This window comes from Lactuca virosa, chromosome 2 (assembly GCF_052849685.1).
Source record: "Lactuca virosa cultivar CGN04683 chromosome 2, Lactuca_virosa_CGN04683_v6, whole genome shotgun sequence".
Lineage (NCBI taxonomy): Eukaryota > Viridiplantae > Streptophyta > Magnoliopsida > Asterales > Asteraceae > Lactuca > Lactuca virosa.
This window is the reverse complement of record NC_136427.1, coordinates 248355839-248369661: the sequence shown is the minus strand read 5'-3', so window position 1 is coordinate 248369661 and position 13823 is coordinate 248355839. Positions and strand designations below refer to the sequence as shown.

Here is a 13823-nt window from a genome sequence, read left to right as displayed (position 1 = left end):
AAATTGATTTCTGTTGGTCAGCTGGATAAACAAGGACTGGAAGTAAGGTTTGGTGGTGGTCAATGGTAATTCGGTGATTGCTCATGGTATGAAGTGTGAGTCATTGTATATGGTTGAGGTACCTGCTGAGGGAAGTATGACCGTCGCGGTTAAGAATGACAAAATCTGGTTCGCTAAATCTGGTGCTAAGAGAGTTCATTTTGCAAACATGAACTCTGGAGCCAAAGAGATGTTAGCTGAACGAGTTCGAAAGTCTAAACCATTCAGGGGATTTGGTGACAATGGGAGCACGGGACGTGTTTCGGGTAAAGTTACAAAGAGCCGTTGGGTTTTGAAGACTAAGACTGAAAAATTCTCTCCTGTTGGATGTTTGCTATGTTTGGAGAGTGTTAGTGGTCCTCGGTGTATCTTTGGATCTGGTGGAGTGTCCAAACCGGTTGAGACAGATGATGAGTCGGTGGTGGGATTAGCCACGGCTGAGTTGGAGCTAGTGGGAACTTCAACTGGCCCTTCTAGATGATGATGAGGGGCGGCTGCAATTAGAAAAATTGGACTAAGTTTAGCTTGTTCTTGGGAACTGGAGGCTTGGAAGACTTGGTTGTTTTAAGATTACTGGAGAATTGTTGGGTTATTTTCTCCAAGTGGGAGATTGTTGGTTGGTGGAGAAAATTGGTGGAGGAAAAGGTGGTCAAAGAAGATGGCCATAGAATTGGTGAACGTCAATTTCCAACAATTGTTTAACATTTGTGTGCTCTTACTTTTCTCTTATTTTATTGGCGTAAAGCAATATATATAATAATATATATTTGGAAGTTTATGCACATATACAGCTATATATATGTGTGTTGTGTAACAGAGAAAGTGTGCATCAAATATAACTTGTAGAGTTATAAATTGGAATCTTATTGAGTTAATAAGAAAATCTAGTTGCAGCCCGTGGACGTAGGATTTACACCGAATCCGAACCACGTAATATTCTTGTGTTCTTCTTGCTTTATTTTCTCGTTTCGCTTGTGAGTGTGTGATAGTGTGTTTCCGCTGCGTGTACCCGGTCCGATTCCTAACAGGAAGATCATCGAATCTTGCGCCTTCTCACTCTGCATTAACCTAGCAGCAAGTCAACAACCCCATAATATAATCAATAACAAATTGACATGCATCTGGACATGGCGATCATTGAATTTCTGGTCACTCCATGAGTATAAAACCCGAGCAACCCTGACTTTTTGGTACAACACCATTCTAATACCTAACTCTTATCTACGAGACAACTAACTCTGTGATGGCATCTGCTAATGCAATTTCTACAGCTTCTATCATCTGCTCCCCTAAACAGGTATATATGTTGTTGAGTTAAATCTGATTGTTCCTGATGTGTGTTATTTATGTCGGATTCTGTTGTTATGAGCAGAAGCTGCAGGGGAGATTGGGAAATGGTAATGGAGGTGTTAGTCAACTCCGGACTGCTCAGAAGATGAGGCAATCGCATCATCGCCGGTTCGCGGTCCGCGCTGCTGGGGCTAGAGAGATTATCTTTCAAGAGGGTGCCAGGGCGGCTATAGGGGCCGGTCTCAATGCACTTGCCGATGCTGTCAGTCTTAGTCTTGGCCCTAGAGGTGTCATATCACTATTCACTAGTTATCATTATTATTGTCTTAAGTAACCAGTGATTAATGTTCTTTAATTTTGGATTGGATTGTTTTGCTTGCTTGTATGGATTATGAATTTGCTTAAGCTAATACTAACTATTAAAGAACAGTATTAAAACAGTTACAGCAACCATGATTTTCACAATTTCATAATTGCCATTGTTATTTTTTATATAGGACGGGATGTTGTGATTGTGAAAGATGGTGGCCCAATGATTGTTAATGATGGCGTTTCAATTGGAAAATCTATTGAGCTATCTGATGCCAATGAAAACATTGGTGCTGGTTTTATCAGAGAGGTTAGAGGAAGCTAAAGATTATTATACTCCATTTAAACTTAATTAATTACTAATTGATTTCATATATAGGTTGCAAGCAAAACCAAGGAGTCAGCTGGTGATGGGACAACAACCGCATCGGTTATTGCACGTGAAATAATCCAACTCGGTATCGCAAGTGTCACCTCCGGTGCTAATGCCGTCTCTGTAAAGAAAGGCATTGACAAAACTGTAGCTGCTCTGGTTCAGGAGCTGGAAAAGAAAGCCACACCTGTTAAAGGTCATGCTGATATTAAAGGTAGTTACTAAACTCTACATAAAGATTCTCTTCTCTTTTTTGTTTTGTTTTGTTTTGTTGTCATAACTCATAAGTGACTCAGAGAGATGCTGATGGGTTCTTCGTTTTTTTTTTTTTTTTTTTTTTTCGAACAAGCGATTGCCTCGATGTCTGCTGGAAATGATGATGCCATTGGAACCTCGATTGCTGATGCCATGGACATGGTTGGACTAGATGGTGAGTTGTCCATCGAAGCATCATGATCCTCCTTGGAGACAACTGTTGATGTTGAAGAAGGAATGGTGGTATGTATGTAGCACCTATTACGTAGTAATATTAAAACTAGATCAGTATCATCGATGACAAATTCAACAACTCTGTCTTTGTATCAACCAATATTTTGCAGATTGATAGAGGATACATCTCCCCATACTTTGTTACTGACCCTGAGAAATTAATAGTCGAACTCGAGAACGCCCGGGTGTTGGTAACAGACCAAGAGATATCTTCAAATAAAGACATAATCCCATTGGTGGAAAAAATAATGAGCTTAAACGCTCCTTTGTTGATTATTGCTGAAGATGTCACTGGTGAAGCTTTAGCAACTCTTGTTATAAACAAAGTGCGAGGCGTCCTGAAAGTGGCTGCCATTAAAGCGCCGGGTATTGGCGAAAGAAGAAAAGCCCTCCTTCAAGACATCGCCATCATGACAGGTTATAATTACTAACTAACTGTTATATTTCTTCATATCTTTCTGCAACTTAATTAATTGTTTTTATTGTACGTTTTGCTAATACTTGTTTTGTCTTAGGAGCTACGTTCCTATCGAGTGAATCGGGTTTGCTTATCGAAAACATATCAGTTGAGCAATTTGGAAAGGCTAAAACGGTCACAGTCAGCAAAGAGTCAACCACCATCAATGCAAATGCTGATGGTGCATCTAAAGATAAAATCGAGTGGAGAGTTTCCGAAATCAAGAAAGAATTATCTGAAACAGATTCGCTCTACGATTCTGAACAACTTGCAAAACAAATCGCGAATTTATCCCGCAGGGTCGCTGTCATAAAAGTGGGGGGCTCTGCAACCGAAACAGAATTATCCCGTTTCGAGGACGCAAAAAACGCAACATTTTCAGCAATAAAAGAAGGAATAGTCCCTGGAGGTGGAGCTGCATTTGTTCATCTGTCAACATTAGTTCCTGCCATTAAGGAAAAGCTTGATAATGCAGATGAACGTTTGGGTGCTGATATTATTCAAAAGGCAATTGTGGCACCCGCATCGTTGATTGCACAGAACGCCGGAATTGATGGTGAGGTGGCTGTTGAGAAGGTGAAGGAAGGGGAATGGGAGATGGGGTATAACGCAGTGACTAATGAGTATGAGAATTTGGTGGAGGCTGGAGTTGTTGATCCCGCAAAGGTGGCACGATCTGCACTTGAGAATGCGGCTTTGGTTGCAGGGAGGGTGTTGATTACACAGGGGACTCTGCTTGACAACATCATGGCTATGTCGGATGTGGCTGTTGTGTAGTGTAATGATTTATAACAGTTGCGGAAGGTTGAAGAATAAAGGCCAAGTTAAATTATGTTGATGTTGTATTTTATGTGGTTGCAATTTTTATCAATAATAACAAAGATAAAATGTCTTCATCTATCTCCGGTATTTATATCGTGCTCCGACTGAACATAATCTTCGGTCATCCGACTTCTCCTCTTTTACACTTCTGGTCCTCAAAACCGGCCCATTCTTAAGCCCAGCAACTATTAGCCCATCGTTATCACTGAACCCATCTACGTTTGATATCACACCACACATCCATATGTTCCCTCCTGATTGCTGCAACGAAACTATTTTTTTGTTTGTGTTTTCCGTTTCAAATATGAGATAAAGTTCGATAGAACATGATATGGACAGTTGAAATTTCTTGGCAAGGCTATGCAACTCAAAATTTTAACAAAATTTCTTATATATAAAGAATTTTGAGACTACAGTAAGAAAAAAAAAGAGTTTAACTTCGTTAATTAGAATAAAGAGTAAATTACACGAATGGTCCCTATGGTTTAAGGTAATCTGCGCGTTTGGTCCTTAACTTATTTTTTTAACTTGAAAGATCCCTACTGTTTGTTTTTGTTATGTGTTTGGTCCTTGTCTTATCTAAAAAGACTATTTTGCCCTTGATTTTTTAATTTATTTAAATAAACACACTCCCAACTCCACCCCCTCACTTTACCTTACTTACCCCATTATTTTTCCATATTTAAATAATAGTATTTTTAGGTAAGACAGAGACCAAATGCATAAAAAAAAACAAACAATAGGGACCAAACGCGTAATAAAAACAAACAGTAGAGACCTTCCAAGTTTAAAAAATAAGTTAGGTACCAAACGTACAAATTATCCCAAACCATAGGGACCTTTCATATAGTTTACTCTAGAATAAATTTATATATATTGTATAGCTGTTTAGGTAAATCTAATAAAACTTCTCTTTGTTTTTCCATTATGTACTACTAATGGCAATCAATATCTTCACATCAGAACAATACATGATAGGATTATGCATTACTCCAGCAAATACTCTAATAAGTATATTTTACTGTTTAAATAAATTTAAAAATTCCTCTTAACATGATAAAGAAAGTAAAGTCATGCATGCAATCAAACATCCTCTCCCTCTATTCTAATAAACGAGTCAATTTCTTGCCATGTGGCATCGTCTCAACTCCTCTTAAGTTTTTTCCTGCCTAAAATTTTTCAAAGTGAACTACAAAATATATCCTTGATCTTTAAAATCCCTTGAATTTCAGATTATAGATTATATCAAATCTCAAAAATCAGCATAATTTTAGGGCTCTCAAAAATAGGAATAAAGTTAAAATTCTTACGGCTTAGTAACTTCTGTGATGTTTACTTAGAGGGTGTTTGTTTTTTTGTTGCAGATCTGCGAAGTCACTTTTGTCTGCGCGACGCAGACCACGCGCAGACACATACCCTTGCAGCGTGTTTGTTTTTTCGAAGTGCGCAGATCTAAAAACGTCTGCGCGAGGTCTTCACCACACAAACATGGGCTAAACACTTCTAAGGTCTGTGAATCCTTTTAACCTAAAAAAAGACACCTTTTGTTTTCTTTCTGTCAGCCCCTCCATCAAAACTTCTCACCCTTAAATCCTCCCACCATTGACGCATCTTGCATCGCTTCCAACATCGTCTTAACGTTCATCAACTCCGATCAGCACTGCTCCCCTCCTCTCCGATCGCAGGCGAACACTCTCCTATCAAAGGCAACAACTCCTCTACCAGCAAACAAGTAAGAACTCTTCTGTTTCTGATAATTTTCTTGTTTTAGTACGAAATTAAAGGGTATTTTTCATGAAAAACTCTTCATTTGACTGAAATTAGTTGATGTTTATGTAGCTTTTCTTGTTATTTTCTTGCTAAATTTTCAAAAACAATCATTTTCTTGTTTAATTTTTGTTAAATATTGCTGAAACACAATATTTGTTGATGTATGTTGTTGAAAAATCGAAATGTTTATGTTTATGTGTTATTTTTTGCTGAAATAATGTTGTTTAAGTGTTTGTTTTGTGCTGGAATTGTCACATAATGATGCATATATGTTGTTGTTTTTTTGCTGAAAAATCAAAATGATGATGTTTATGTGTTATTTTTTTTGCTGAAATAATGTTGTTTAAGTGCTGTTTTGTATTGGAATTGTCATATAATATTCTGTTTTTTTGCTGAAAAATCGAAATGTTGATGTTTATGTGCTATTTTTTTGCTGAAATAATGTTGTTTAAGTGTTGTTTTGTGCTAGAATTATCATATAATGATGCTTATATGTTGTTTTTTTGCTAAAAAATCGAAATGTTAATGTTTATGTGCTATTTTTTGCTGAAATAATGTTGTTTAAGTGCTGTTTTGGTGCTGAAATTGTCATATAATGATGCTTATATGCTGTTTTTTTGCTGAAATTATGAAATAATGATGTTTATATGATTTTTTTTTGCTGAAATTGTGAAATAATGGTGTTTATTTGCGGTTTTGTTTGCTGAAAATGTGAAATCATGATGTATATGTGCTTCTTTTTTGGTGAAAATGTCTTTTGTTATATGTTTATGACACGAAATCAAGTTATTTGCCTTACCTAAAGCTTCTATGATATATTGGTCATTAGAGATGAGAGAGAAACAACAATGGACCAACGAGCATTTAAAATGTTTATTGGAAACTTGTGTTGAAGAAGTTGAGAATGTAGGAAGAAAAAGATTAAGTTTGCACAAAGATTCATGGATAAGGTTTGCAAGAGTTCTTATGAAAAAATTTGGCATGGATTTGACTAAAAAACAAATGAAAAAAGCATATGACAATCTTTTTTATTGTATGACTAATTTAGTTGCATGAATTTTATTTTCAGTGTTGTATGACTATTATTATTAAAATTTTGGTGTTGAAAAATCATTTTAAGTTTGTAAAATCATTTTACTTTAAAATTCAGTTTATTTCAGCAGCCTGCAAACGTAAAAAAACAAACAGTCTTCTTATTGCAGACTGCAGACGCTTGATCCACCTCTTCTGCTGCAGAGGCTTGCAGATGTGGTCCGCAGACTGCAAACATTTTGGCTTCAGAAAAACAAACAACACCTTAGTAACTACAATTGGTCATCAATAAGTAAACAATTGAGTATTAATAAGACAACATTAGAGTATTGAAAAAATTATGTAAATATCCTCCAAATATATTTTCTTCCTACCTATGTTAAAAGATGACAACTGTATTAAAATATTATTAATTTTATTAAATATGACATATGTTATCATTTAACATGAATAAGAAAATAGATAGGAAAAAAATGTAAGAGGATATTTAATTTCTCTATTATACATTCTATGATATAAAATTTCAGTATGAGTAAATTGTTTTATTTTTACAACATAATATGGCATCAAATGAATTTTAAATTCCATATTTGTATGAATCCACCGACTAACTTCTAGGTATACAAAGTTATGAAATTTTATAGTATATAAAAGGGTAAACAATACAAAAGACACTCAGTTTACACCAAAATTATAATTTGACACTGTGTTTTTTTTTTTTTTGTCTCAAATTTGACACTGTGTTTTCCAGTTTGTTACAATTCTGACCACTTGACCGGTTAACCAGGTTACATGCTGACGTGACATAATGACGTGTCAGTTTTGATGACGTGGCATGCTGACATGATATGCTGACGTGCCAAATTTGATTTTTTTTACCACAAAAAACACTAAGTTTTCACTTTTTTTCGATTTTGACACTAAGTTAAAAAAAAATTTCAATTTTAACACTATGTTTTTTTGTTCCAAATCGAACATAATTTTTTCCAATTTTGTTCAATGTTGACAATTTTCTATTTGAAAGCATATAAATATTTTTTAATACATTTAAACCGTATAAATATGTTTTTTTCAATTAAAAACCATAGTTTTGTATAAATACAAGGTATTTTTTACATTTAAACCATAATTTTATGTATAAATATGTATTAGTTAAATAAAAACCGTTATTTATATTAAATACGCAACTTTAAAATGAGTTTGGAGGGTTGGAGGCGTGTAGTCGATCAAAACCCGGATGTCAAGTTTGCAACCCGTGAAATTTTTACATCTTATTAGAAGCTTATGGTTAGTTTGATTCTCATGATATAACTAATGCATATTTATACATTATGCTTTGAATGTAAAAAAAAACAAAAAAAAACACCTTGTATTTAAATAAAAATGTGGTTTTTAAACGAAAAAATATATATTTATACGGTTTAAAATGTAATAAAAAATATATTTATACGGTTTCAAATGGAAAATGGTCAAAATTGAATAAATTTTGATAAATGATATTCAATTTGGAACAAAAAAACATAGTGTTAAAATTGAAAGAAAAAAAATTAAACTTAGTGTTAAAATCGAAAAAAAGCGAAAACTTAGTGTTTTTTGTGGAAAAAAATTCAATTTTGACACGTCAGCATGCCACGTCATCACAACTACACGTCATCATGCCACGCCAACATGTAACCTGGTTAACATGTCAAGTTGTCAGAATTGTAACAAATCGGAAAACACAGTGTCAAATTTGAGACAAAAAAAAACACAGTGTCAAATTAGAATTTTTGTGTAAACGGAGTGTCTTTTATGTTGTTTACCCTATATAAAATTATGCAATTTTTAAAAACATAAAACGGTTCTATTTCAAATAAGTTTTATAGTGTATAAAATTATGCAATTCTTAAAGATATAACTTAATATATTTTAATTGACAACACTTGCATTGATATTTATTTAAAAAATTGACGAATATCGTTAATAAAACAATAAGTACAACAATTAAAACATGTATTTATTCTTATCTCCCTACATTCCCATTTTTATCCACGTTTTTTTCCTCCCTATTCAAGCATTCTATATCAACCACCACCACCACCGTTGAAAATAAATTTTTTTCACTTATCGAGTACTTACCATCTCTTATTATGAAACTCATATAACAAATTTGACTTGAATCGGTTATATATTAGCTTACTCAACACATTGACTTAATATTAAATTGAAACTTTTAACAAATACCATCCATTCAACACTCACACACTCTATTTCTTATATATTGCATTTAATTTGTTTTAAATTAGATGGATGGCATTTCACCACCCTTCTTTTGAAAGGAAACTGTCGCTGCAATCAAATTAATGGTTGTGTGGATTTCTAAGGCGATGTGAACTACCACAAACGGATGAACTACCACTTAGGTCGTGTCGCGTGTTCTAACACTATTTTATTATTACAACAATATGAATTCTCTAAAATATGTTCAATATTCCTACACCAAATACAATTTTTTTTGGTATTTTGGCTTTAAAATATGAAGTTTTATGGAAATAGAAGACCATTCTCTTTTTAGGACTATTTCAAAAGATACTACTAGTTCATTTGTTCGACAATGCCCCTCTTTAAAATTTCAATGTTGGTTTAGTTTTGTTACAATGTAGTTACGGGTACGGTTACATCCAAAGTAAGATTAATTTGTGATTTTTCCATATTTTGCTGTTTTTTAATTCAAAATCATAACTTGAACGGTTTTAGTGTTTCCAAAATTTGGGTTTGATTTTTTTACAATGATCTGGTTTTGATTTAATCACTTGCAGATTTGGTTTTATTTAAATATTTATTTTCATTATAGTTTACTAAACTCTTGTAACTTCTTGGATAATTTGATATTTTTCGACAATGTACAAAACGATGCCAAATTTACTACAATTGTAATCGGATTGTGTATGTATGCATCGAAGCACTTGTGTTCACTCTTTGGTACTTGTGGGAGAATATGAGACCGTAACTTGGAGGAATATTGAAAAACTCAATTCACACAAGGGCTAAATCGATTTTCTACATCCATCCATTGAATGAATTGCTGACTAATGCTAGAATTAACTGAATGTTTTTGCTATCGTCTAATTCTTGTAAATGGGGATTGGCTTTTTGTTTTGAAAAGGCATAATATCCATTTTACTGGGGATGTCAATTTGATTTTTCTCTAAAACACAAGTACTAACACAAAACAACCAACCAACGTTTTTCAAAACAATAAGCGTTTGTTGATGTCTTCAGGAGACTATATATCATTGATGGATTGAAGAGATTGTAGTGTCTAGTCCTTGATGTTTACGTTAAATTCTGACTCTCTCCACATGGATTAAAAATTGGATAGAAGATTCCTAGCATTGGTAAAGGGAAATATTCCATTTAGAATTGGAAGGTAAGGGTCAATTGTGTATACATGTAGTGTCTATTCCTTGATCTTCTTTCCACTAAGTTATCTATACATGTATTTATATGATTTTCCTAATTTGTGCTTTGTGGAACAAAGCCACAAAATGAATGCATGATGGTTTTTTTATTCATTGCAATTTTTTTTTTTGAAGTTTGCGAATTGGAAGGTAATGGTCATGTGGTTGTCTCCAACGAGCTGAGATTGAAAAGTATCTAGAGAAGAGATTTAAGAAGGTACATATAGTATATAATTGATGGGTATTTTTATCTTTTAATAAACTTAGTTATATTGGGTTTGATATTTGTTAGTCTGCACAATATTTTGTTGTACATACAAGTGGTTATTTAATTTCACATTGATTTTGTTTATATTTTAGTATAATTTGGTTTACATGTTTAAGAAAAAAAATTAGGTACATTTTGATTGTAATGTTGAACGATTATTTTTTTGGTTGAAAATTGATTAATAACATAATGTGTTTCTTATAGAACTCGGAGCTTGCTCTTGAACAAGATTGTCCTTTTGTGGTTTTTCGCATTGCACATTGTCTTTTTGTGGTTTTATAGCTCGGGGCCTGCTCTTGAACACGATTACAAATCAAAAGCGACAACATTTGATCAACGTTGGTGAGTTTCTTTTATATTTTATCTTGTTTTTTCATTATCTTTAAATCTTTTGGAATTAACTATAGTGTTTTATATAATTAGTCCTTAAGTACATTATTGCATCGATATGAATATCTGATGTGACCTAGATCTCCGGTAACCGCCCTGAGGGTGTAGTCGACTCCTATGAGACCTGTGAGATCAAAACAGGAAAGGTTTCGTCAGCCGTTCTCTGAGAGGGGATTCCGAGAAAACGATCTGAAGGTCATGGCAGTGGATGATCTGAGTGTGTACGGTAGAGAGTAGAGTGAATCACTTACTTTCCACGGTGGTGGAGGATACCTTTTATACTAAGGTCTCCTCCTAGTCCGTACATTAGACAAGGACGTCAAACCCGACAAGATCGGGTACGCTGATTGGACAATCGTTCCCTTTTGGTGTTTTAGGGCTAAATATTGGTTTAGGTAATAATGCTCTGAGCTTACTCCTTGTCTCTTGGAGCCGTTGGGTTTTTCGTGAAGCGGAAGGTATATGTTGGAGGGTTTTTCCCTGCGCGAGCATCCTTTAGTGGCGCAGGTGCTCGGGGGCGTAAGACCTTTCCATGACGGCTGCTCTGGGGAGTTCCTTGGCTGCGCCGCTGGTCTGGAGTAGTTCCTGGCTTGGTTTGGCACAACTCTTGGCCCGTGCTAAGGGGTGCGTTATCAAATCCCCTAGTTTATTAGTCTTAGCGTTTGTAGGAGACTAGTTATGATGTTCTAGACTAACTGCTCTTACACGTGTTAACATGGGGTGCATCAGTCGCTTTAGTTTTTTCCAACAACGTGACCGCATGTCACGAACTGTCAATTATGTCATCAATTCCAGGGATTTTGAATCTCCTACTTCCATTATTGCTATAAGCTCTTCCTTATTTCCATTTATTTCTTCAAAAGTTATCCTCGACCTTTTCCTCTTCTTTCGTTAATCGTTTTCTGCTCCCATGGCCAATCGGCCTGGTATTGCTCCTTCTGCTGTAGAGTTCGATACTCTTCATCGAGCTTATGGTTTTTTTTCCGATTGACGGTGTGGAGTTTCTGGCTTCCGAATCCTCAATCATGTCGCCTCCTACAGGAAATGTCAGTATTTTCCTAAAAACCTTTGACGTCAGGCTCAGGGGCGAAGTTTCTTTGGGGCCAGGAGGGGCAGTGCCCCCCCCTGATTTTTGGGCTAGAAGTAGGAATTATAGTTAAAAAAAATAGTTACAGGCCTGCTATTTCCAAACTTGGGCTTTGGACCCTCCCGATTCCTCACAGGCTCCAATAGACGAATTCTCCAAGCGACGATTCTTCAAGAAATCAAAATCGGTTCATGCCAATTGCCCAATTCGCCAATCGTTGTGTCGCTTTCTTGCATGTTGTCGATGTGTGCCTGTGTTGCTGTCTCGCTTGTGTGATTGTGTTGCTGTCTCGCCTGCCGCCTGGTCTCACTCTCACCATTTGCCATCGCCAAGTCGCCATTCACAGAAAACAGGTATGGAATCCCGATTCCCGAATCCTGTTCTTTCTTTTCTAGTTCTCTTGTTCTTTCTTTTGATTGTTGATTGCTGTGCTGTACTGCTGCTGATGTTTGCTGTTTTTGAGTTTCCCTAATTCTCTCCATTACTTTTTTTCTGATTCTCTTGGTCCAAACTCCAAATTAGGAATTAGAGTTTTTTTTTAACTTGGCTGTCATTTGCCAATTAATAACCTTTTTCTAAATCAGCTAGCTACAGTGTAATAAATAAGCATAATGATATGTCTACATGACTACATCTTGAAAGTTTTGGATTAAATAAATCGTTGACTGTTATGATTTAATGTAAGCTCTAGGACACCAAACAGGAATAGAAAAAAAAATTGATTTTGTTATGCTTCAAACAAAACTGAAAACAAAGATATATTTGGTTATTGTTTTATTTTTTATTTCTGTTTTCACTTAACTTAATCACTTTTGATTTCAGGTTATTTTTTTCATTTTTTAATTTTCACATATTGTTAATTGTTAAATGAGTTATTGGTTATTGTTCTAATTTTGATTTTGATTGAATAATTGTTCCTTCATTTTGATTTTTATAGATATAATCATGGGAAAGATGAAAACCTTAGATTATTTGTTGAAATCTTTTTTCTATGTGTTTTTGATTGAATAATCGTCGGGCTGATTTGTAATCCTTTTTCTATGTGTTTTTGGTGTTTATTTGTTGAAAACAATTTGTTTTTTTTTAAGAATGTTAATTTCAGTTTATAATATTTTCGGCGCCCACAAGTTAATTGTTCAAGCTCCGCCACTGGTCATGCTTCGTCTCCCTCTTACGGATTTTCAAGATGAACTTCTTCAGAAGCATGGCTGCAGTATCCCATATGGGCCTTATCTGAAGCCCATACTTCCCTAAATTACAATTCATATTAACTCAATTACCCCTTGGGACAACTTGCTCAAAGTCATAATTCAAAAGTCAAAGTCAACGGCCCAAGTTGACCCAACTCACCGAGTTCATCCTTCAACTCGTCGAGTTTCCTTCATCAAACTACTAAAATCGAGAAGAACCGATCCAACTCGCCGAGTTCACCCCAAAAACTCGCCGAGTTCATCAGGAACCAAACATCTTAATCCATTAAGCCGACATAATTGAAACTAACAGCTTCCCCACTCAGATCTTAAATGAAAAAGTGTCTAGAAGCATAAAGTTTCCAACGTTACCTCTAGGGACCAACCAAGTGGGCTCAAAACCCAAATCCTAGGCTTAAAAGGTTAAGGGCTTAATCAATAAACACTTAACCACCAAGACAAAGCTCCAAAATACAGATCTAGACCTTTAAGACTGCATGGTCACATAAAGCTTCCAAGTTTACACTTATGCGTGGTTAGGAGAGGCTCATAAGCTCATAAGAGACTAAAAGAAGAGGTTAATAGATGCATGAAGCCCTTAAGACCATAAAGTTGGCACATTTATGCCAAAAGAACTCGTGAAGCTCATAGATCTTAAAGAATAAACACTTGGGACTTCTAATTCCCCAACAATCACCCATCCATGGCTAAAAGCATGCAAATTTAGCCAAATAAGAGATCTAAGAAAATATTAAGCAAGGTTAAAGCTTTATACCCAAGATGTGATGGAAATGAAACATAGATTCAAGATCTAAAAGCTCCTACTTGAACCACCACCTTGCACCAAGCTTTTCTTCCTTCAAAGAG

At 35.1% G+C, this 13823-nt stretch overlaps 1 pseudogene across 1 annotated transcript; it reads left to right on the top strand.

The window, feature by feature from the left end:
• Positions 1-879: 879 nt before the first annotated feature.
• Positions 880-3857, top strand: LOC145160716 (ruBisCO large subunit-binding protein subunit alpha-like; annotated as a pseudogene). The gene is made up of 7 exons (XR_013738208.1): positions 880-1336; positions 1412-1616; positions 1827-1948; positions 2018-2225; positions 2361-2509; positions 2611-2917; positions 3016-3857. The product of XR_013738208.1 is annotated as a ruBisCO large subunit-binding protein subunit alpha-like (transcript).
• Positions 3858-13823: the final 9966 nt, after the last annotated feature.